At 31.1% G+C, this 26,228-nt stretch overlaps 1 protein-coding gene across 2 annotated transcripts in view; it reads right to left on the reverse strand.

The window, feature by feature from the left end:
• The window catches only part of LOC112595633, a 74,503-nt gene that overhangs the window by 46,127 nt on the left and 2,148 nt on the right, over nucleotides 1-26,228 (reverse strand). The window contains exon 1 of one of the 2 annotated variants that reach the window (XM_025340912.1): nucleotides 2,342-2,584. The exons of the other annotated variant lie outside the window; for it this stretch is intronic. The gene's annotated coding sequence lies outside the window, so the exon portion shown is untranslated. Of the gene's footprint in view, nucleotides 1-2,341; nucleotides 2,585-26,228 lie in introns of those variants that run through there. 2 annotated transcript variants of the gene reach the window in all.

Below are 26,228 nucleotides of genomic sequence, written 5' to 3' on the forward strand. Positions count from 1 at the left end.
GCGTCGTGTTTCGTTATCGGATTTGTGCACGCAAGTAGTGGCATTGTAGTTGGTTATTAATTATTACAAACCACCTACGCAAATATTACTCTCGTTCAGTCGATGGTACGTATATTAGGTAGAAGATTAAATGATAATATATTACGTCTTATGTCCATACTACAGTTAGAAACTGCGAAAAATACTGTTTAATAAACGTCACGATAACAGCAAACGAGATTTTTCACAAATAAATTACGTACCGCCAATGGGTCGTATATCACATTTCTGATGACCCTCCACATCGCGTTAGTTTTCAACCCACAGCTATACTATGTATATACCGTAAATGCGTCACTCGGAAATCTTTTTGACCGAGACCCCTCCCACATCTGCGTCCGTATTCGTAGAAAATATAACTTATATACATATATAGTCAGCAAAGACATTATCGGGCTTGACCCTTCGACACTGTTAACGTGACGGAAGTTTTGCTTTGGGGAGTGGAAAATCGTTTACGTCGGGTTTTCAGCCATAGGGTAAGGCGATAGGAGTAAAAATGAGTGTGCTGCTGGACGGTTTGGTCGAATTTGCCAAAACTCATGCCGCAACGAGCATTTGGCCAGCAGTCGGGAGGTTATTATTACACAGACGTATTTTACAAACGTGCGCGTCTGTCGTATAGTCTCAAGAGGGTGTCGTGCGGAGGGGGTTTAAAAATAACCAGTGGGCCGCCGCCGTCGCCGCCGAAACGTCGAGCGCGCGAAACGCAATAATATAATAAGCACGCTGCACGACTGCAAGCAGATGAACGCGAGCGCTAAACATGCGCGCTCGCGAACGGTATTTCCGGTGAAGTACAGTTCGCGACGCCGTGGTCGGTGTATAATAAACACCAATCTATTATAATCACTCGACGCACAACAAGAGTACGATATTAAGTAAGTTGGGAATAATTATATGACCGGCAATGATGTTTGATTGCGACCAAACACACTGCGCGTGGTCGTCGGTTATTCTACGACGAGGACGCGTAGCGCGACTGACAGGAATTTCTGATGCGAAAAACTTGACCCAAAACGTCGATTCGCTCCGTTAACGTCATCGAGCGGTGAGTACTATGATAACTTCGGCGTTCGCTCGCGTATAGATAATATCATATAGACGCCAAGACTGGATATCCGGTCGTCATAAGCCATTTTTACGAATGGTTTCTGCGTACGAATAGCTACCCTCAACCCCGTCACCGCCCAAAATAGGACGAGACACGAGAGTTTACGAAGTACGACGACGAAATATTACCGGCGGCGAAGACAAGTCGACCCTAATTGTTATTTCTGGACGGACAGATTATATAAAGGACGAAAGAAGTCGTATGATGTTTCACGATATAGGAGTTGTATTATACTGCGAGTGTTGAATAAGCGTAACGAGAGGGTTCTCAAGTGCTGCAGGGATTGTCCTAGTATTCTGTCGATGTGGTCGCTGCCCAGCAGATCGTTATACATCCTCGTGCGCCAAGTGTTCGAAATAAGTGGCACGCAGCGGTGACGACTACGACGATGGTTGGTAACGGTGGTGATGGTTTGAGCAATATAGTGGCGATGGAGGCGTGTAGTGCTATTGCTGCTGGCACGTTGTAGTGTATTACTATGGTGGAGGGCTTTGTCGTCGTAGTCGTCGGGTTTATCGATTCCCAGCTCTGGCGCTCGCGATGGTTACACAACGGGCGGCTGCCGTGGCGGGCGGGCGAGCCGAGGGGTTTCCCACCGTCGCTCGCAACGAAATTCAGTTACGGCCGGCGGTGTATACCATAGCGCGCGCGCCGAGGTGGCCGTCGATCGTTATATACCGTCGCCCTCGGAGCGCAACGTGAAAAAGAAGCTCACGACAAAAACAAGACGGGTAAGGCATACGTCAGAGTTACTGCCACCGCGCTCGCGTCTACGACGAGCAAAGCACGAGCAGCAGCAGCGACAGAAGCACATGCAGCAGCAGTCGGTGCTGGTGACAGGTGGTATCTGCGGCAACCAGGAAAAAGATACCCGGCGTGTTCGATACATCACAGCTGTTCTTTCATCAAAATCTATTATATTCAATAATATTGTGTCTTTTACGAGGTGTACGCGTTAAACGCAAATACTCTGGTACGGACGCGATAATATTACACAATACGAGTACTGCAATAATATTATCATAAACGACAAGACTTGTAGTAATCATTACTACGATAACAACAATATACTATAATACTATATACATTTTTTATACTATAATATATTGTCTAATATATTATCCGGTATTGCGTAAGACGTACACTATGGTCTTTTTTATTGGGGCGATGGAGTAAAAGGATACTTACGGGACTTATTATAGAGATTTGTTGTCCACGGCCTGAGTGAAGAACACACGCCGGCGAGGAACGTCGTATCATTAATATTATTACTATTATTATTATTATTATTAATTGCGCGCGCGCGCGCACACACACACACACACACACACACTGACAATACACGCGGTCGCGGCAGCAGCTGGTGTGCCGGTGGGCTGCTGCTGGCTATCGAGTCTCGTTCTGTTCCGTCGGCCGGCGCACTACAGACTAACCGACCGCACGAGGCGGGCAGGCAGGCAGGCAGGCAGGCGGCGCGGCGGCGGCGGCGGCAGCCGTTACGAAGGTTGCGCGGCTACCACCACTACCACCACCACCACCACCGCTACCACAGCCATTGCCACCGCCGCTACCACCACCGACCGCCGCTTTAACTGATCAGAGCAGCCGCAGCCGCCGGCGACGCCGCTGCAGCTGCCGCTGCTGCTGCCGCCGCGCCGCTCTTGGTATGATAAAGAGTACCATCGTCGTCGACCAGACACGGGCAAACAGCACACGCGTGCAAGGCGCGCACACAAGCCATCGACACTCCGGTGAGCAGTCCCACTCGAACGCGCGCGCACGCACAACCATCTGCGGCACCTGCACACCCGCACGCACACGCACGGAGGAGCGTCGTCCCTACTTTTTGCGTCTACCGCCGGCCGCGGCAGGCCGTCGTTCGTCATCATTCGGAGGAAAAGAATGACAAGAGTTCACGGAACCCGCGGAGCACGGCGAGCGGGGAGCGACAGACGGAATACTATAGAGATCGAGCCGGAAACGGCGGCGGCGACCCGTTTTGTTCGAACTGCACGTGTGGGAACACCGCGCCGGCGGAGGATTTCCTCGAACAGCTAAAGACGTGTGCGTCGAAGATACGTAACGAAACCGACATTATACCGTTGCCGTTCGTACGTTATGACATTATAATATTATCGTCTACGACTCCGCCGCCCGCCTTTGTCGTTGCGTGCAGAGGCGCCGCCGCCGCCGCCGTCCAAGAACGGAGATAGATATTTGCATATCGTACACAGGCGTCGCGCGTGCGCCATATGTGTCAAGGTGACCGCAGCGGCGGCGTAGTTTGAAACGACGCAATATTTGGCTGCGGCGTAATACCATTAGCACCGAAACGGTACCCACATAATAATAAGCTTAACGTTTGTAATGCGTTCCACCGCATGTGTGCACAGCGAATCGTCCGTTTCTGTTTTTCCTTTTTTTCCGTTCCCCCCAAAAGAGAGGGAGCTGAGAAACCGGACGGCACGAAGGGTGGACGACACAGAGACCGCGCAGCGGGAACCGGTTCAGCGGGGTCGATTGCGAAACGTCGCCGAACCGCGGTGCGAAACGCGCGCGCGACGAGTGCCGTATCCTGCGGCAGATTTCACAGCAGCAGCTGTGCGCGCAAAGGGTTATGCGCAGACAACAGAGAACAACGTATAGGAAGCATACAGCAGTCATCGTCGTGCCCGGGAATCTAGTGCAAGAGAAAAACGTCATCGACGGTTACTACGGCATATGTGGCGGTGGCGGTGACGGTTTCGATAGCGACACGCGTGTACAGCCGAGTACAATCGCAGTTTCTCTTCCCACCGCTTACGCAGCCTCAATCCTTCGCCGTATACGGTTTTTTTCGTCTGCTATGATGCGCACGCGGTGGCCACATGGCCCTCCGTATTAACGGACGTCAAATTCCTGAGCGTCTGGTCATCGTCGCCGCCGCGCTGTTGCAGGTCGGGGACGGGTGGGTATCCGTCAGGTCGCCGAAAGACTCGTTATTCGACGGCGCATAATAATAATTGTTATTGAATAAAAATCTATGCGACTTCAACGTTATTACGCGCTTGTGCATATGACACGGATTCGGACGACATTGGCCGTCGACGATTGTTGCGGCGATTAAGTAACGATCGCCAACAACGTCGAGCGTGACTCCGTCAATGTAATATTATAATATCACGGCGCGGCGCGCGAATGCCGTACTATCGCAAAATCCAAACGAAAAAAACAGGTTACGACTGTTCCGAGCGCAACACCGCGAGATTATGAGCGTCAGGAATAAATGATATTTACATTAGTTGGCACACTATATTGTTTTAAACGAAAATAATACCTAAAGCACATTGCCGGTTAGGTTATATTGTACAATGATTCGGAAGACGACTATGTTCGCATATAATCAGGGCCAATGCTAAGGTGAACTCATCCCCGGACATAATATTAGTAATTAACGATATACCTATTATTATTATTAGCTGTGCGTAAATTGTATTTGTTATTATTATTATTATTATTTTTTTTTTTTTTTGATTACTGTGTAAGCAATTCTAGCACCACTTAAACATTTCAATTTGAAATAAATGGTCAAACAACAAAACACAAATTTCAAAGTTTTCAGAAATTTTAAAACTCTAATATCATATAATGTAATTAATACTTTATCACTAAACGACTCAGGCTTATGTTAAATTAAAATTATCAGATATTAATATTAAAAGCTTTAATTTTATTAGCTCCAAAAAGTCAATAATTTTTCAAAATATCTTAAAACCGCCAAATAATTTTTGGTGTAAGAAACAGTTTCATTCACAAGATTTTGTTGTTAGATTAGAAAATTTTCGGTAAAACCACTAATAATAATTATTCATTACCCATGTAGAAATATAAAAATATGAAATATAAACGGCGAGTGAAATAATCTCTTTTTTTTACGGGTACTTATCTAATTTTATAATAAAATATCCAAGTAAAAAATGTATTTCAGTTACAAAACTTATTTCAATGAAAATTAGCGTATTTTAACATTACCTCCACGTGTTAAAATTGTAACAACAGGTCCACCCCATAACATATTATATATACAAACGATATGGCAGTTATAATATGGTAAAATATAGGTATTGCAAACGTGCGTGTTCAGTGATGATTATTACACGATGTTTCGTCATAGAAAATTGCTTTATCGAGAAATAAAAACGTGGACGAGCGCACTGCAATTATTATATAGTACACATACATAAAGTGTATAATATGACAATGATAATTATTTATGACAATATAATATGTGTATACGAACGAGAGCACATGTAATCGGAATGTGTGACGTGTATAAAATATAATACGAATAAGCACTCTGAAAAGCCATCGATCCGAATGTATATCGGTCAATGTTTGATTAGAGTGTACAAAGGTCACGTATAATATGGCATATATATCAACAGCGTGCGTATGCCAGTGTTGTATAGGTTTAATGACGCGTCCGCCACACACTGATAAAACTAAATCGAAGCGACGTTTTATTATTGCTCCCGAAAATATAGTAAACGCCCATCAGTGTTTCGAACGTTTATATACAATTTTACGTTTTGGACGATTGGCTTTGTCGGCTACTAAACTGATTAATTTTACGTGGCGACGTCCACATAAGATGACTATACAGCATGCCATTCAAAAAACTGTTAAAACCGAACAAATCGAAAGTAAATTTTATTATCGGAAAGTTCGAAGATTTGAACGTTTGAGAATACTACTGTTATTTGATAAAATTATATATAAGCACAATTGCATTGACTAATATGAGTGTGCTATGTCAGGTAGTTATTAATTCGGTTAGATAATAATTCCATACCTCAAATTAACGAGATTATAAAATGTAAAAACTAGCTTATATTTATATCTTAGTATCAAATACTCAAAATTTATTGTACATCATATTATTTATATTACTCAATAATAAGTGCATACGTGCATTCTTATAATTCGTTATTATATATTTATATTACATAATACATAAAATGTGTAAGCCCCATTTACGTTCGTTTTAAATTTTTAATATACTCAGTTAAGTTTGGAACCATAGTGTTGACAATTTGATAAAAAATAGGATGTCCAGTAATATTTGATTTGTTTTAAATCTAAGTAAGAAAAACAGCTAACGCTTATGAAAAATGTAAATAGAAATAAAAAGAAGGGGAATTCACTACCACTACTCAGGACTAAGGAGTTACCACTACTATATCGACTATATATAATATAAATTATAAAAACCAACTGTCAGAACCTTGTTGTCTGTTTAAGATTAGACTTGTGGGACAAACTAATTAATATTTTAAAATGTTTGAAATATAATAATATATAATATTTAGAAAATAAATAGAATTATCATAAATTTAACAGTAAATATAATTTTTTTACTTAGTTATCAAAAAATATTGTAGGAAGGACGATACTTTAATTAACTATACAGTGCACATGTGCCTCGAAATTTCTCTATGCATCAAACTACTTGGTTGTTTTATGATCGTCACATTATTATTGTATATTCATATTAATCATACTTATTTTAAAGAAACAACCATAGATGACCAACGTTTATCGTTGTTCGGCAGGAACGATTCAGTTGTATTGTAACAGAATCTATGTAAATTCTACTGTCAAAAAAAATACTAGACTTTAATTTAATAATTACCAATATAATTTTTAACGTAAAAATAGTGTATAATTACAACACTTCAATAGTTATTTGTTAATATATTGCTATTATATAAGCAACTCCTTTACATTATGATTTTAATTAATAACACGAACAAAGGAAATAGATTTGAAAATATTTACAAAAAATGATCCTCGTTATAAACGAGCTTATAAATAATAAATAACTATTCTCAGATCGTTGAGACATTTCAAGTGCAGAGTTCTCGAAAACTTCACTGCATCGTCTCAGTTACATTGCTTAAGAGAACACTACATTCACCCGCCATGTATAACACATGTTGTTAGCTTTAATATTGGAGTAAACTTACCTATTATCAAACTTAAAGGTAGGAATTTTATCTGGGCCATCACAGAGGCTTTTAATGATATATAAATTTTAAACTGAATTATAGCTATGTAAGGTATTAAAACTTTAAAATGCTCATAACTCAGTTCAAAATTAAAATATTAATAAAAACCCATGTGATAGCCTGGATAAAATTCTTACTTTTAAGCTTAATAATAGGTAAATTTACTTTAATATTAAAGCTAATAACATGCCGCTGAATGAAAATTTGCTGTTGTGTGTATATTATATGGAGATAACACATGCGTTTGCTGCGTCCTCTTAACGATGAAAACTAGTCTAATCCAAAATCAGCAACAGCACGAAATGGTCTCAAAGTCTGTGCAACGAAAATACAAATAAATAATTTGTCATTTACCAGCGTAAATTCGCAAAAATACTCCAAAACAAAATTAAGTAATTTTTTATTTATGGATTGTATAATTCTACGATTGTGTTTGATGACTTTAATGATTGTATATATCGCTGTCATTAATCTTTTTTTTTTTTAAGTCGCATGCACTACGTTGACATAATAAAATAACTCATAAGTACGATAAGTATGACAACCGTTACAACTAATGCAATAAATTTTAATATTACTATCTATTTTTAATTTATCCGTTTTTATACCAGCAGTAGATATCTTGTTGGTAAGTAGATATACAGCTGTAATCAATGATTATTGATATATTAACCATTAACGTATTAATATTTAATATACATACTATCTATATTCAATTATATTGTCAATAATTAGTTATTATGCATTTGGGCATAAATTACAATAATAACTAGATAACTAAATATAACTAAATTTAATTTTAGTTATTTATATTATTTGAAAGACAAAGTTTATAACTATTAATATTGTCTGATTTGAATTCGTAAAATTAATCACTTCAACGATATGCTTAAAATATGAATACAACAGCCATGAGCCAATGGTAAGTGTAATACACTAATAACAGTAATAACATTTTTATTTTATATTACATTTTTATGACGCTATTTTATAATTACTATTTTTTTAATTACTATTTTTATAATTATACCCATACTTAATTATAGGTATTTTCAGGGGTATTTTATTTTACCAAAAATATGTGTAAAAGCCAATTTATTCGCTATAAATAAAACGTTTTCGTAGGTAATGTAATATCGGTATTTACATAACTATGTATTTTTATTAATACGATTTACGTCTTGGCGTAGGTATAACTGTACCACGTATTAAATTTTACCAACCAATTTTTCAATATAATAATATGTATACTATAATTTAACTAAAAGTTAATAAATTATATTTATTTTTTTCAATTATATATAGCCTTATCTTTTTTTTATACGAATATAACTACTATATATGTATATTATTGTTATAATGTTTTTAAATTATCTATCATGATTTTACACTAAAATGTATAGTACATATAGTTACATGTATACAACATATTAAGTCCTACTACGGAGGTACTTTTAATCGCAAGAAATAAAGTCCAAAAAGTGTGTAATCTTCATTTTAATTCATTAAAAAGAGAGCATAGCGAAGTACAAAACTAATTAAGATACTCGTCAATGTTGTTGTAATCAATGCATTTAAAATGTAGAACTGAAAATTAATACTAATAAATTTATTTTAATTGTTTAGCTGACAAATTTCATTATCAGAAATAACTGTGGTCCACTGGTTTGATCAGATGTAACTCGTTATTGACATTTAATTACCGGTAAAGTAGATTTATTGTACAGTATATATATTGTATTATTGTATATTTTTTCTTCAGCCCCACAATATAGGTTTTAATAGTTTTGTTTATTTAATAGTTAATATTCTGTTTAAATCATGTTGGTATTCTACACAACAAACTCGAATACCTAACATTGAAATAATATTAAAATCTAAGCATCAACTTTAAAAGTGAATAAATTTCTACTGACGCTCTTGAAATTCATTTTTCTGTTTTTATGTAACATCGATCCTATTTCATTATGACTTCTGATATTATTAGTTATTAGAGCAATATAATTAATTATATAGTAGCATAAAAAATATATTGATTATAAACGTATAAAAATTAAATGTTTTAAAAATAAAAACAAATTATGTTAAGCACGTGTCTGTGTAGGTAGATAACAATTTTCTGTTAACTCCAAATTATACTGATAAACGTTTAACACCTTATGTTCCAATGTATATAAGTAATCATACAGTGATGTCTTTCGTGCATTTTTGTATGACAACTAAAAGTCTAGAAATAGCATGACATTGTTTTTCTAATCAATTTGTTACGAAATTGTGTGTTATAACAATAATAAAATACCAGCTATCCATTAAATACCCCCATTGTTATTACTAATAAAATATTGGTATATGTATCGCCTTAAAGTTTACGTTTTTTTTTTTTTAGACATCATTTTCAATAATATTAGTCCATACATCGTTTGGAGGGGGAAAGAGCACTTTAACTCTAATATCATAAAGAAAAATCTTAAATTTTAAATAAACCTTCACTTAATTTAACCTACATAAAAATTGTAAATAATAAATAATTTGAAATAATACATTTAAATAAGGCTCAGATTTTATAAAAAATGTTTTTTTGATAGATGTGTATGCGTGATAAAAAGGTAATCCTATTATATAAATTCGTTTTACATCATTGCGATTGTAATACACTAAAATGTACTAGCTTTTTTCCCCAATTATAATTTTTTGCTAATTTTTACAATAATTATTATTATAGGTATACTGCATTTATTTATAAATATAAATTCTAGACAAAATATTAATTTTTACCCGACATAACATAACCTAGGATAAAAGTTAGGAATCAAATAGGTTGAATTTTCAAAAAAGAATAATGATGATAATCACAGATTATACAACTACGTATCACGACCAACAATAATATTTTAATTGTCTTGAAAGCGCAGTGATTCATACACTACGAGTACCAGGCCACAAGGTTTTTCATTTTATTACATTTTAACATTTCTGAAAAAACACTGTTATCTAACAACTAAGATATTTTTCACTCCACAAAATTATTTTGTCAATATCTACTTCTGTATTTATTTATGAAATAAAAAAATTAATTTGCTGATTGAGCTACTCACTGCACTTTAATTACGACTTATACAAAACATTACTAAAGATGTCACTTTCGTTTTGTTTTCGTATTTTTTATAGATATTTTAGCAAGTTAGGTGACATGTGTCTAGACTTAACTAAAAAATCCATAAATATTTTTATCTACCTACATATATATATATATATATATATAAATAGGACTTATAAATAATTGTTAAAACAGAAACGTCAACTCAGTAGATTCAAAAATCAAGACAATACCCACAACCGTAGAGTGATATAATATATTGGAAGTTGAAGCCCTACTATAAATTTTTAATGTATTCCTTCATTGAGACTCGCTCTGACCACCCCATACCTCCACCTATCACCCAATTAATGTTAATGACAATTATAAATTATTGCTTGAGCTACTAAAAATTAAGCTAATTAATATTAACTCAATGGTAAATTAATAAAAAGAATTTATAACAACAACAATTATATAAAAAAAAAATAAATACTATAATCTAGATTTTAGGTGAAAATAAGAATTTATTTTTTCCCAGCTATAATTCCATACACCTTTAATTTTTAGATTATATATTTAAGATGGCATTTGGATTAATATTATTTGAGATAAATCTTTCAATATTTAGTATTTTCAAGGATAAAAAACAATCTAATGTCATAGTTGACCGTATATATGTATTACGTTTCATTGTTGAAAATAACCTCTTATATGATGCCAAAGAAATTAATAAGGTCAGAATTAAATGTAAAAGTGTATATACATTAGGAAAAATTGAAATTGTTAAATTTTTTTTTGAATAAATTGATTTAATCTTTTTGTTCCGGATCATTATTATAATGTTTAATATAATTTTTGGCAACTATCATTTCAGCTGGAAGTAAATTTAACTTTTAGTTAATTTTACATTAATCAGAACACATAATAAAATAAATATAACTTTAAGCGTATTAGTTTTATAATTTTTCACTGAAATTGATTTTTTTATTCATAATCCAAAGTTACATCAGTAATACCAAGCTGTACATTTATAAAAGTTCCTGTACAACAGGTAAAGATGGTAATTTTTATAAAGGGTCATCCAGTGATTTATCATCCTCAACACTGTTTGTGCTGATTTTTTTGATACATAAAATATACCGAACACTTTTTTATCCATACTAAACTTCATTGATGAATGGTTTTATTGAATTTAAAACGTGTTCAGAAACTTTAAAGTGTAAAATTTGCGGTGGCGGCAATTGCGAGTTAAAAAAAAGAAAAAGCGATCACGGATCATGAGCCCGGGTATCCTCCTGTCAATTGTAATTTAGTAATTTAATTTCTACAAGGCCCGTACAGTCGTATTTGATAAAATCAGTTAGTCAACTTCCATCGAACATAATATTACGACCAGTTAATTAAAAATGATCGCTGATAAATAATTACAAAAATGATAACTTTAGTACGGTGAAACCCAAAAGTGCAAATCGTCTATTATTTTTCGATAGATCAAAAGCGTAAAAATAAATATTGTACCCATTAAACTATCAGTTTCATTATAAAATTATTAATTATTAAATTGAATTGTTGATATTAATTAAAAATATATAGCATTTTTATTAATTATTCTAAAATACATCAATAGTGATCGAGTTCAGTTGAAGTTTAGTATTATCGTATATCATATTTTATCGTGATGAATTATGGTTAAGGTTGATAATTATTTAAGGTAACTATACAATATATACAGTATAAACTTATACTTAACTTATAAAATACATTTTTTTTTTTTTGTAAAATTTATTTGTGCTTAGTTAAAAAAAGTATTTATTTTTTTGTGCTTATGGAATATTTATTTTTAAGTTGCGTTTGGGTCATATTTTACACTTATGGGCTACAACACTTTAGTTTTAATATAATTGCCATTCACAACTAGTTTAATATTATAAGAACAATTTATCTAAACAAAATAGACAACAAATAATTCTGAGGAGCTAATATTCACATTGGAAGCTAAGCCCTGAAGCTCTTTTCTAGATACTCATATGACAGTATCAATTAAAATTCAGCAAATCTCATGAAGTGTTTAAAGTTTAAATTAAATTATCAGTATGCAACCACGATGATTATTGTCTATAGTGACGTCCGGCAACAAAACGTATCTACGTAGCTTATACGGGTATAAATAACCAAAATAACGATTAAAATCCGTAATAGAGAAGGGAATGTACATGAATAATTGGAAAAAAATAAAAAAATGTTTTACTACAATAAAAGTTCACTTAATCATAATATAATAACTAAATGTATATATTAAAAGCATTACGAGAAGAATAGTACTTTCAACCCCAAGCCAACTCACAACTTGACCACAAAGGCATGAAATCAACATTTCCGTTGTTTCTCCTATACATTATTTTGTTATATTAATCAAACTATAAATTAGTAGGTACTTCTGGTATTACGAAAGAATGTCAGCATCAAAAAAATATAAATGATTTATTTATTTAGGCAGATTTTATGCAGTTATTGATACAAAAAATATTTTTTTGTATATTATTTAAATTTTTGGACGTAAGTACATACGTATTTATAATTTTATACTCACTACACTGTATATCTATTGAAAGACAATATATAATACCCGAAGAGGCATAAATTGAACTATGAAAACAATACACATAAGAAATTAAAATTATTATTTTACATCAACAGAAAATTTAAAATATATATTATTCTTTTAATCGTAAAGTTTAAAGTTTATAACTGTGTTTTACACCATAAAAAATGATTCGATTTATCTAACTTTTTTGTATAATGACCACTAATTTATTATTTATATAGGTATTATTAACATAGGTAATATTATCATTAAAATATTATAGGAACTAAAATTTTGATTATATTTAAGATATCACATAACAGTAACTAGAACACTCAACTCATTACTGATATTATTAATTAGCTGCATTAGTATGAGAATTGTATATATATTATAACAATATATTAGTTCAAGTATGAAGTAGAATAAAAATATTTAGAAAACTGTCTTATCCATGAAAGATGAACAGTACATTAGTATAATTCTGTGCAAAATTGAGGAGAACTGATTTTATTAAAAAAAGAAAATTATGTAAACATTCCTTGATATCAATTTACGCAATTGTAATCTGAAAACAGTTCTGACCGCTTACAAATTTTATAGACGTAGTGTAACCGCCAGTAAGTATACATATTATTATTTTATGGCGGTCTTGTAATTTCGAAAGACGTCTGTTAAATATTATATATTTTTATACAAACCGTTGCAGAAAGTTAGATTATACTATAGGTACAACGTCTAAAAATCCAACGGATCAAAGTCAAAAGATAAAACACCAGTACCTACTCTACTCTGGCCTCTGACACTGCCACATAATAATGTAGCTGTTCTTGGGCATTTTATACACACACTATAAAAACTCCGGTCGTATCTCAGGATTACCAAACCAAATTAATATAAACTATATTATGTACCTATTACTCGGTATTCGTCGTACATAAAATAACAACGATGTGATATATGCGTATATTATATAAGAACTATTTCATGATCTACTGCAGGAAAATATGATAATTTCGTAATGTATAACATTATACGAATTACGGTCTGAATTCGAAACCCAAAGGCCATTGTAATTACGAACAACTGTTATTATCATCAACTTCAAATAACAGGATGATTTCTACAGACAGCAGAGTTAATTTCTGGATATAACCGCACATAGTAAGTGTCTGAGTACCTTAAATATTTTATATTTTTGTTTAAGTTTAAAGTATAAACAAATTATACAATTCGAAAACCAAATTTAAACTAACCACATTTTGTTATATAATTTATAAGTGACAGCGAGGGTTTAAAAAATCAACTATAACAATAAACCTAGGTATTGAACGAAAAATATGCTAATATTAATAATAATAAAATAAGTGATCATGAATATATTATTTCAAAACAATTTTAACGAATTCTACAAAAATATCGTCATCATAAATTTTACGACGGTTTGCGTTGATAAGGATACGACAATGAGTCAATTATGCACATCGTCTTGACAATATTGAAAACAGTAAGCTAATCGAAAAAGTTTTTACGAAAATGTAATTTCGGCTCTATGAATTTATAATAATATTTATTTTTTTTATTATATATAATGATTGGTAAATTGTTAACGCGTCAATTATTAATACAGAATATAAGAATATGACAGTGATGAAGTAATTGGACGTCGGATGATATGATAATAATGTTATGATGCGTTTTATCGGCAAATGACACACTTACAGACTATCTTTAATCATCAAAATACATTGTTTTAAATATATCCTATGACGATAGGTATTAGAGCGGAAATTTAGCAAGGGAAAAACAATATTATTTCGTAGAATACCTCGTTTTTTCTGTAGTTTAGTGTTGATTTTTTTCCGTGATGGAATTAAAAATTAATTCTAACATAATATATTATAAGTTGTTAGTAATAATAATAATTATAATACATTAGTATTCTTTACGTAGTAAAAATATTTAAATTGTCATTCGATTAATTACTTCACATTCATATTTATTTTTCTAAATTTTAATAAGTAATACAATTAATAAATACATACTTTATATTATGTACCAACTGATCGTTGAGTATTAAAAAGGACGCCGCACCCGCGTGTATTATCTCTGTCTTACATATATACAACATAGCAAATTTTCGTTCAGCAGAATCCATTTTATGTTGTTAGCTTTAACATTAGAGTAAATTTACCTATTATCAAACTTAAATGTAAAAATTTTATCCAGATCATCACATAGGTTTTTATAAATATTATAATTTTAAAGTGAGTTATGAGCATTTTAAAGTTTTAATATCTTACATAGCTATAACTCAGTTTAAAATTAAAATATAAATAAAAGCCTTAGTGATGGCCTAGATAAAATTCTTACTTTTAAGTTTGATAATAGGTAAATTTACTCTGATATTGAAGCTAACAACATAAAATAGATTCCGCTGTACGAAAATTTGCTATGTTGTATATAAGACGAAGGTAGCACGTGCGGCGTCTTCTTAACGTTAAAATAAACACTTGATTTTTTTCAGTAATAATATGTATTTATTAAATTTATATTCTTAAAAAAATAACAATTATATTTTGTAAGTTATTATTTTAAGACAGTTATTAAAGTATGTTACTAAAGCGTTTAGTATTTGATGGTTAACTAACTACTGCAAACCGTCTATATATAGTGAGCATCTAATAGCGGGCTCCCTAATATATTATTGTCTTCTTAAAAAAGTTTTGGCTGTGTGATTATGTTATAGGGGTATAACAAATTTATATTTAAATGGCCTACAGACTCTTGGTGGTCCCAAAATTCATTTTTCCTTGAAGTACACGAGACTTACAGTCTTAATGGTCATATTAAAACATTTAACAGAGAGCTGTTATTTGTGGTTTTTATATAATGTATTTGATTTTCAAACGGCTCAATTTTATTATTGTTATTAGATGTCATCATAGCTTTCTTTCAGTATTTATTTTTAATTTGTGTACAGAGTATGTAAGTTATGTAGGAACTTAAATTATGATAAGCGATTAGATTTGCTAGATTCGTTGAAATTCCATAAGAAACATTTGATTTCCAATTCTTTTTTGTACAACATTTGATTTTTATTACACTAACTGTGTACTTACAACAGACACCTCTAATATAATTTCGATGGATTTTCGTATCGTCTGATCAAAAAATATAAAACTACTCGACCAAAAACCATGGTTACTAAAAATCGAATAAATGATGAAGCACAAACCGGCGACGTATACATTACATACTTTTGCATGCAAAAAGGAACTTGTGTCAGGTAATTCAATATTACCTATGCAGAAACGTTTGAAACGATTTAGTCGATACTCGACGACAACAACGGCAACGTACACAATGCACAAAGGACAGAGTTCACAACGGGGTCGGGAAAAAATATGTAAATATTTAATAACGACAACGACGACGTGTAAACGGCATATAACCGAAACAATTTTTACATTTCGTCATTGCTGCGCGTTTTTCGATTTATTTCTCTACTAAATATTAAATGATAAGAATAATTCACCCGAGTGCGTACTCAAAGACAAGAAATATCTGCGCCATAACTGCGAATAATATCTTCTAGTCGTACTTTTTGACACACGCCAATGCTAAAACCCCACCGAAAATAAAAATATTTCCTAATGTGTTATATAAAATTTTTACAGATATTTTCATCAACACACATCGCACGGTTAAAAAAAAAAATTTAACTATTCAAAGATTTGTACTTTGGTTTTTAAAAGACCACTCCAATATGATGACCAACGCGTCATTATATAATGTAGACACTTAATATTAAATTGTTTGCAAACCTTTGTTGACCCGTCAACAAGACTTTATCGCACAACGCGCGATGATTCACGTACATGCATAGTAGTAAATATCATAGATAAAAAAAAAACATGTGGTACTTATTACAGTATATTATTGAACGCATACGAATTGTGTGGAATGGAAACGACCATTGAAAAGCTAAAAACCTCTGCAGAGCAACGTAATTTTAATAAATGCCATACAACACCGACTTTTCAATAATTAATTATATGTGCATAACTTTTTCATATTTATTCATAATATATATATACACTATGGTCGTTGGTCTTAAAATTAATATTATTTTTTAAAGTTACTATATAACAAAACAAGGATTTATATTTTTGGTATACTCGTTTATATCCATAAAATTGAAGATTGCAGAATTAAAATATGTTATACAATTTAATACAAATTACTGATAAATTATAGTATATGCATTAAGTAAATATTTTTCAGGCTATGGAAGTTTTTGTTAAAGACAGAAAACAGGTCAGCATACTGTTAACCTTTACCTACTCTCACAAAATGGGTTGATAGAACAAAATTAGTTCGCGCAGGATCGTAGTAATACGATGTAATAAATATACAAGTATATAAGTATACTAATATTTGATGCAGTAATCACTTTCTGGGCCTTAAAATAATAATTACACATGCTCAGATATTAAATGCGGAATATATGTTTAATAAAAATTCCACAAATAGTGTCTATATTATTTTATTGTATGGTTATTTACACACAAATGAGAACTATTATCACCGGAAGTTGACGAAAACCATTGTTGGACGCAAACAGTTGGACAATACATTATAATGCCTTCGGCGCAGATAATAAAGTGACAAGCACAACCAGACATTGTACTGCTGCACTAATATTATAATAAAACAACGTTATATAGATCTGTTCCTTTTCAGACAAAAGCTCGAAAACTGGCACAAAACACGGAATGGAAAAGCGCGGCGGCGTTGGTTGGTGAATGAACGAAAGCCCCTTTATCGAGCTATACGTAGTTGAGAGAGGAAAAAAACCCTATAATCCGGACAAATGATGTGCGACGTAACTTCCATTAAATTCCCAGATCGGACGGGCTTTCACGAGTAAGCGCAGTACAGACCAGAGCGCTCACGGTTCCAAATTCCAAGTAACCTTATACTTAATGGAATCCAACACGATTTATCATCGATATACAAATACACAATGATGGTTGTTTTAACATTTTGCATAATATCATAAAAAGGCGAACAATAGCGATATTAGTACGCATTCAATAAGTTAATTTTAACATAAAGTTTACAGTTTCGGATTACAATAGTACTATACACTAAAATGTACATTTAAAAAAAATATATAATTATTTTTGTGTACTAACTTTTTACACCATTGAAATATTCCAAGTGTCGTATCAGATTTTCTGTAAAGGTCAATTGTTTTATCGGTAAGCAGTAAAAAGTTCAGAAAAAAAAGTTCGAAAAATAAAAAATATTATCTTGTCGGCCATGCAACCATTAACTCTACTTTTGCACACCAATAAACTTTGTTTTGAAACAACGCACCCCAGACTTCTACCAAAATACACTTTTAAATACACAATTTTTTTGAAAAGAAAACCTATATTATATAATTATTTATTACCCAATTAACATGAAATCAAGTATGTTTTTGTCATCATAGAACATAAACAGATTGTAATGACGACTATTAGACATCCGTACGATAAAAGTACTATTATATTAAAATTAAACCATCTCTATATTCTCTATCGCTTCGAAATTTACTCAATCCTTGTGGTCAATGTTTCCGCGAACTGTGCGCTGACGCCTGACGGTCGAATGTCGAGAAAAAAACCGATAACAACCGCCATTCAAATGAAAACTCTGCTTATTATACCTAATAATAATATGTATATTTTATAACATAACATAATATTATATTTTTTTTTTTTTATCGCCTAAATGCATGCGTGCCTGTTGTGAACATTAACTATATTATCAAGTATAATATTATACTATTTACGTTATGTACGTGTTAGCCACCTGTTGGTAGTTAACCTATAGATTATAGCATTGACAACACTCACAAATGCATAATAATAATAATAATAATATAAAACACATTATTATTATTATCATAATTATTCCTGGCCAACGTTTATGAGTTACGGTTTTAAAATGATACTAATTATTCATTAATTTTCACTCATTTTTATTATAATACTATCATGTTTATTGTACGACTCACTCACTCAATGCCGTCCGGCACGATTTGTTGGTGCCGCTGCATTACGATCGTGGCGGTAGTGGTGATGGCGGGGAGAGAAGCGACGATTTTGACGGGAACCAGAGCTGGCAACCCTACAGGTCTCTTCGGCGGCGCGTAAACGCCTGGCGGCGCCAACGTCATGTCGTCGTCTTGGAACGAGTCAACAATATTAATATTATAATTAATCGTACACCAAAACACAAAAAAAATATCGAACTTTCGTGCCCTTTAAATTTCGAAAAGTAACACTACCTTGTGACAAAGTTTTGCAAACTGTTTGGCGTGTGTATGAATATGACCAATGAGTAAAAGGGAAAGGGAAGGGTCGAAAACGCCTCGATAACGATATACATAGATGTCGATGCTGCTCATTCGATACGATAATACACTACAATAGGCGCACGGCCGAATAATAGACGTCGCACACGATTACCGTGAATGAACTAATCGGATGCAATAATCTAAAAAGTGATCACTACGTGTCCTCGTATCGGCGGTGAAGAAATGACAAGGAGGAGTAGAACACAAGGCGGCATACCATTTATAAACGACTGAAAATAAAAACCAAACACAGGACGACCTTGACCAAAATTGCGGCAGAAGTTTCACGAAACACCAGAAATCGAATAGACCTAATCCTCCATCATCAACAATTTAATAACGACGAAAACAATGAGGACACCTACACATTGTATGTTTATTTCCCGTTAGGCTCATAAAGAATCATCTCCAGAGCGAACTCTGCGTGGTAACAAAAAAGGTCAATTCGTAGACAAATGACATTTTTAAAATACCCATATTGATTGTTACAATAGCTACTATTTACTATAATAATGTAGTATATACTTCAATAATATTATAATCACAAACAACCGCTTTTTGAATTTATAGCATAAAATACGCATTATAATAGGGTATTTCCTGTGGTGCATATAATTCCGGGTTCTTACATTTTTATTATATTGGTTTTTATGTCACCATAAATTGTAAATGTTCAAAAATACTCTATTGTCAATATAAAATATCGCATTTTAATTCTAAGAAAAAACAAGAAACGTGAATTCATTATAATTAAAGCACTTTCGTAAAAAAAATATAATATATTGAGACCAAACATCATCCCTATGTTCCTATGTCTACGCCGACATGCTGGTAGGTAACTTATTTAAACGGGAGGGCAATGAAGAAATTTTGTATCGAATAACGCGTACAATAGTGCCCGGCAGAAAAATAGCCTTAATCCTGCGGTTGTCCTACACTACCGTCCACTACCATACATCATTTCCGTTGTAGTTGTAAATTAACTGAACTGTGTGTCATCCACATCAGTGGCGGCCGATTTATTATAAAAGGGTTCCCTCTCCGATCTTTCTATGTATGCATCGCGTATATTATTATTAAAAGACCAATGTTGCGGCGCGGTTAATTTAATTGGAATGAAAATACTATGCAAGGGTTTTAACGCGCGCATTAAATACAATGTCAGGGGTGCCCAATTCAAAATTGCTAATACGCCGATTTTGCAAAACAAAATCAATATTTATCTAGTAAAAAACGTACTGTTTTTTTAAACTTAATTAATATCTAAAATTAATTAAATGTATACAAATAAATATATTGTACTTAACAATAACCTATTAAATTAAAAAACATGTAAAATACATTAATTATTCATAAATAATTACTTTTAATGAGATTTTTAAAAGATAAGTTTTTGGAATTGACATAACATTGCAGAGTTAATTTTAACTGAATCTCAAAAATATTGAATGTCAAGAATAGTAAATTACGTTATAAATTATAATAACTATATTTGAATATACAGAATATTTTATAACTATATTTTTATAATTTAAAATATACTAAAATTGTTAATAGATTTTTACACATTTATTTTTTAATATAATAAGTATATACTTGTACACATACATATTTATTTTATTTGTCATTTTTATAAAGTGTGTGTAGTTGTGGTATATACAAATTTATATGGTACACAATTTAATTTTGGTATAAACTATTAAGTTTAACTGAAGTAAGTAATAATTTAAAAAAATAGTCTTAACATCAGTTTGTATATTGATTACAAACACTTACAATTTTTATAAATATAATAAACCAAAAATCATCTTTTGAATGCATCAAACAGAATCATCTATATTATTGCTTTAAAATAATCAATACTAATAAACTACTCTTATCTTTCACTATACTATCTCTTATTTTAACTAGAACGAGCAAAGCAATAGTGAGCATGACCAACAACCAGTATACCTACTTATATTTCGTCTGTCTTTTTGTTAATATAAAAAATATATTCAGCACATTGAACAAAGTTACACAAAAATACACAGCGAACTGGAAAGGGTTCGTCAATTAGTCATCTCTTTAAGTTGTAAATATGATTACAGCGTATAGGTATATTAAATTAATTCACGTTTGAAGTATTGAAGTCCTCGACAATCAATTGTTGCTAATATAGTTAATAAGCACAGAAGAGGTGACATGAATTCTAAGACTTATAGACTAATGTTATTTTTTAAACTATCAAGCAGCTATCTTATGAACTACATTAACTGTATAGTATTATACTTTGACTCTAGTATGTACTATATACTCGTAAATGCTATATATTACAGTATATATATCACATTGTTAAAAAACAATATTATTGTACTCAATATACTATACATTTATTCTCAATTTACTTAAGAGTTGATGCCAGATAGTTAAAATGTACGGTGTCGGATACACATATTCTTTACATTTACTATATTTACATAATATGCGGACACGGCAGTCATTAGCGGCACTGATGAATAAAAAAAAGTTTAATTTTGCATTTTTGCGCCATACGTTTATATATTTAAATGAATATAGAAAGCGAAAGACAACAAGGATAACAAAAAACATCCCCAAGTAAAGCTCTAATCATCTGTATAATTTAAGGTTAGGGTTTACAATTACTATGATACAATAATTATTTTAACTAAAACCAATACAAAAAAAAAAAAACAATAATCTTGTAGTCAAAAAGTATAACTATCACCACTCGTGTACAATAAAAACTGAACAATATGTAATTTACAAAATAATACTTAAACAAAGCTCTGAATTTGAACATTTAACTAGGTTAAATAAGGTATTGACTAAGTTTTTAAGATTTAGTTTGATACCTACTGTTAACATATGAACTGCCGAAACATTATTAATAATAGTTATTAGTTCTTTTTATGGAGTTTAGATATTGATAATAAACGTTAGAATACATATTAGTAACTGTTTGATATTTACTAATTTACTACTATAGATTATAATAATATGTAATTATATAATTTATATACCGCGTATCTATACACATTATGCATGAATGCAATACATTGTTTTTTTTTAATTTTCCAGTACGAGTTGAAATTTGAAATTTCAATATGAAAAATGTATAGTTAAACTTGATTTTTGTAGGGCCCCTCGTCGAGAGATGTACTGCATTGCATCGTTGGCATATTTTACGGCACTGTTTGTGAGATATCTTGTTGCCAATGCGGCAGCAATAACCTACTGAAACGCGATGTACTCGAAGGGTAAATTATCGCTGTCGGTAAGAGCATCAAAAGACCAATAGGTTAGAGGGAATATAGACTTCAAGAGTCTTTATCCATTATAATAATATAACCATGTCATAAACCCTCCTTTTTTCTGATTAAAATAACACTTTAAAACGAATTGTTGTCAGTCACCAATATCAAACTACTTTCCTCCGCCTGACCACTATTCATAATATAAATTTCTAAATTATAATTTATAACCTTCCTAATTACAGTAAAAAAAAAAAAAATAAGATTTAAAATCAATAAAACTCCGGAAAATTGATTTATATTTGCACTTAACATACTAACGTATAGCCAAATTCCTAAATCAGATTAACCAAGTTAATGAAATCTATTTATTTTTTTAAAGGTGTTTTTTAGTTTTTTAATCGTCACGACAGCCAAAGTATTATCAGATTGGAAACATTTGAGTGTAGAAATCGTGGTGATAGATTTCTACATCTGTTGTAATAGTAATAATTAATAGAATTCGTAAAATCGTATATCAAGCTAATTTCATTAATGTGCTCTTTGAAGTTGAGCCAAAAACCGTCACTGTATTATATAGTCTTATATTTGCGTAGACATTCGCAATGTCTTTAGAATTACATCGTGTTTTGGTTTACACAGTTGTACAGAAATCTAATAAAGAATATAAAAGAATATTCCATCTCGAAACCTGACGCACATGAACATGTGTAATTATAATGACAGTATATATTATTATATATTCGTGTTTTGTCGTTCAATAATATTATAACCATTAGATACATACTGTGGACTATTAATACTAATTAGTAATTAGTAATTACGTTATGATATTAAATAAAACATTTTAGTACTATATACTATGGGTTATAACTATGATTCGAATTTAACATATTTTTTGTTCTATTTGTCGTTATCCAACACGGGGTTTAAATATCATATTATCAATAATACCACAATATGTAATTTCAATTTAATGACGTAATTTAAAATGTTTGTTTTTATACAATTATATACTTGTAAGTTAAAACTTATAAATCTATGTAAATAAAATATATTGGGTACACATTAAAGGCGTATTACGTAACAACAAAATAACAAAAATTAAATTAAAAATAATATGCTTTATAAATGTATAACAATAATAATAATAATAAAATATTTAATTAAGTATATCTATTATAATTTACGAGTATGTGACATAAAACTATATCACTTATTAAAAAAAAAAAACCAGAATTAGAAAATTGACATGAAATTTAATAAGAAAAAGCCATGTATATTGTACTAATAAAATAGTGAGATAATAAGCTGAAAAAAGTAGAAATAAATAAAAAATTATACATAAAAAAAACCAATCATATTTTAAAGCTTAAATCACAAACTCGCGCTATGCTCGTGTTACACTAGTTTGACATCGGTCACAATTCCGATCGACAAAAAGTCGGTAAACATCAAAAGAAAGCAGGTAGGTATTTATTGATCGACGGATGACGAACAAGTCTTAAGATCTTAACCGACCAAGTTTTAAAACGTCAAAAAAGACAAAAAGTTATTTTCTTAGAATTTGAATGCAAAGAAGTAGATTTGGGTGAATTAACTATTTTTAAATAATATATTAAAAAAAAAAAAAAATTTGACTTAATATACTAATCACTCTTATGGAGATACGCGACAACAAGTGAAAGATATTATTCAATGTGATGAAATTAGTTTATTCACGCCCTACATTGAATATATTATACATGTGTTTAATGGAAAGTACAACAAAAAAATATATAAATTGGTTTAAAATAAATTGACTCTAATTACATTTATTATACTAAATACTGTAAGAATATAACTTATGTGAGTTTGTTTTTGAAAATAGTTAACTACGGAAAATTAAATACTGCCATATGTACCTATAATTAAATCTCACTGTATTATTAAAATAGTTATAGGTATACTATATTTGTTTTTTATTAATTTTACAATTTAATTCTAATATTAAATTTAGTTCTTAATATTGTTTTCTTTAAAAAAGGAATTGTTTATGGTTGATGGTGATTTGGTATTATGAGTAGATATGTAATAAAATATTTTAGCTGACTGGTTCATTATCTTTATTTAATCGATTACCTAATTATGTATCATTATGTCATTGAATTAATAATATAATATAATACTTAATTAAATCGTATCAAAAAATGTTAAATCTATTTAATTATTTACTGTAAAACAGATAACAATAATCTTAAAATATGTATACCGTTTTTAAAACTTTAAATTATTGTAGTCTTTAATTGTATTACACAATTATTTATACAATTTGATTTTAAATTTTGATTTTTTTACAAAACACGGTGGATAAAATTCCAGATTCAAATATTGATTTAGTTAGACCTAAGTGCACCGACTCTGTTTTCGCGAAAACTATATCCAATAGAATAAAAACTGCTACTATTTTAAATTGAAATATTAAAACAATTGGAAATTAAAGTTATGAGTTATTTTATGATAGTATTTTATAAATTTTATCTATAATTTGAAATAATATTGAAGTCGTGCGAATATAAAAAATATTTTAATTTAGATAAATCATTAAATTTAAGAAATATTATTTTTTCCTAATTTAACTTATATATTACTTTAAAAATGTTTAAAGACACCAAAACAGATAAAAGTAAATAAAACACTATTTTATTTTGTTAGTTTTCGTTTAAGTTACAAACTAACTAAATATTTTTAAAACTTGTTTTAAGAGAATAATCATAATATTTATTATCTCTATCTTACAATAGTGCGACATTGCATAGCAGATACTCGTATACGTTTAGAAGTTCACGTTTGGTATTGTTGATAGTAGAATGAACTTAGGGACATATTACCTTAATAAGACGTTATACCTTATAATTTAAATAATATTTACAATAGAGTTTTTACAATAAATTCTTCTGAACATTAAATTTTTCAAGTTGTAAGTTAGTAGACGGAGCTAATACATGTCTGTATAACATCCACAATGTAATATAACGTTTGTTGGGTTTTTACATTTAAATTTTTAAGAGAGTTATGGCATGACAATATAAAATATTATAATTCAAAAATACTCATTACTCATGTCTTGTTAAATAATTTAAATATCTTAAAAAAACCGACATACAAAAACAGAAAATGTTTTTACCTTTATGTTTAAAAGAAAACAAATTAAATTCACTCTTACATTAAAATTAACAAAGCTAACCGTAAATTGCTGAATATAAATTGGTGTTACGCACTTGTAAGACGGATACCACAGTACGTTTACAAAATATCGTAAGCGCATAATATTATGTCTAGATTGACCTTTGCCGTGGGAATATATCCAACACCATAGCGATAGCGTTCATGATAATATTATATCGCGGTTAATATCATGGTACGGTAATAAACGCCGAATGCGGGTAGAAGCACTTATAGATTGTCTACAAAAATCGCTCAGCAATTTACAACTATTATAGGCCACAACTTACAATGTATATTATTATATTCATTGGCAAATTTCTATTTTCACAAGCATACCAATAATATTAACATTACTAATTAATATTATTTTATAGCTAGGTTAGTAATTACACAATATACTAAATTATATAAATAAATAATAAAAAATAAGTTTTATCGAGTTTCTTCGATGGCCAAAAGTCGATTGTGTCGATTATCAACGAAAAAACATAT

This window comes from Melanaphis sacchari, unplaced genomic scaffold, assembly GCF_002803265.2.
Source record: "Melanaphis sacchari strain LSU unplaced genomic scaffold, SCAv2.0 Contig28_pilon_pilon, whole genome shotgun sequence".
Lineage (NCBI taxonomy): Eukaryota > Metazoa > Arthropoda > Insecta > Hemiptera > Aphididae > Melanaphis > Melanaphis sacchari.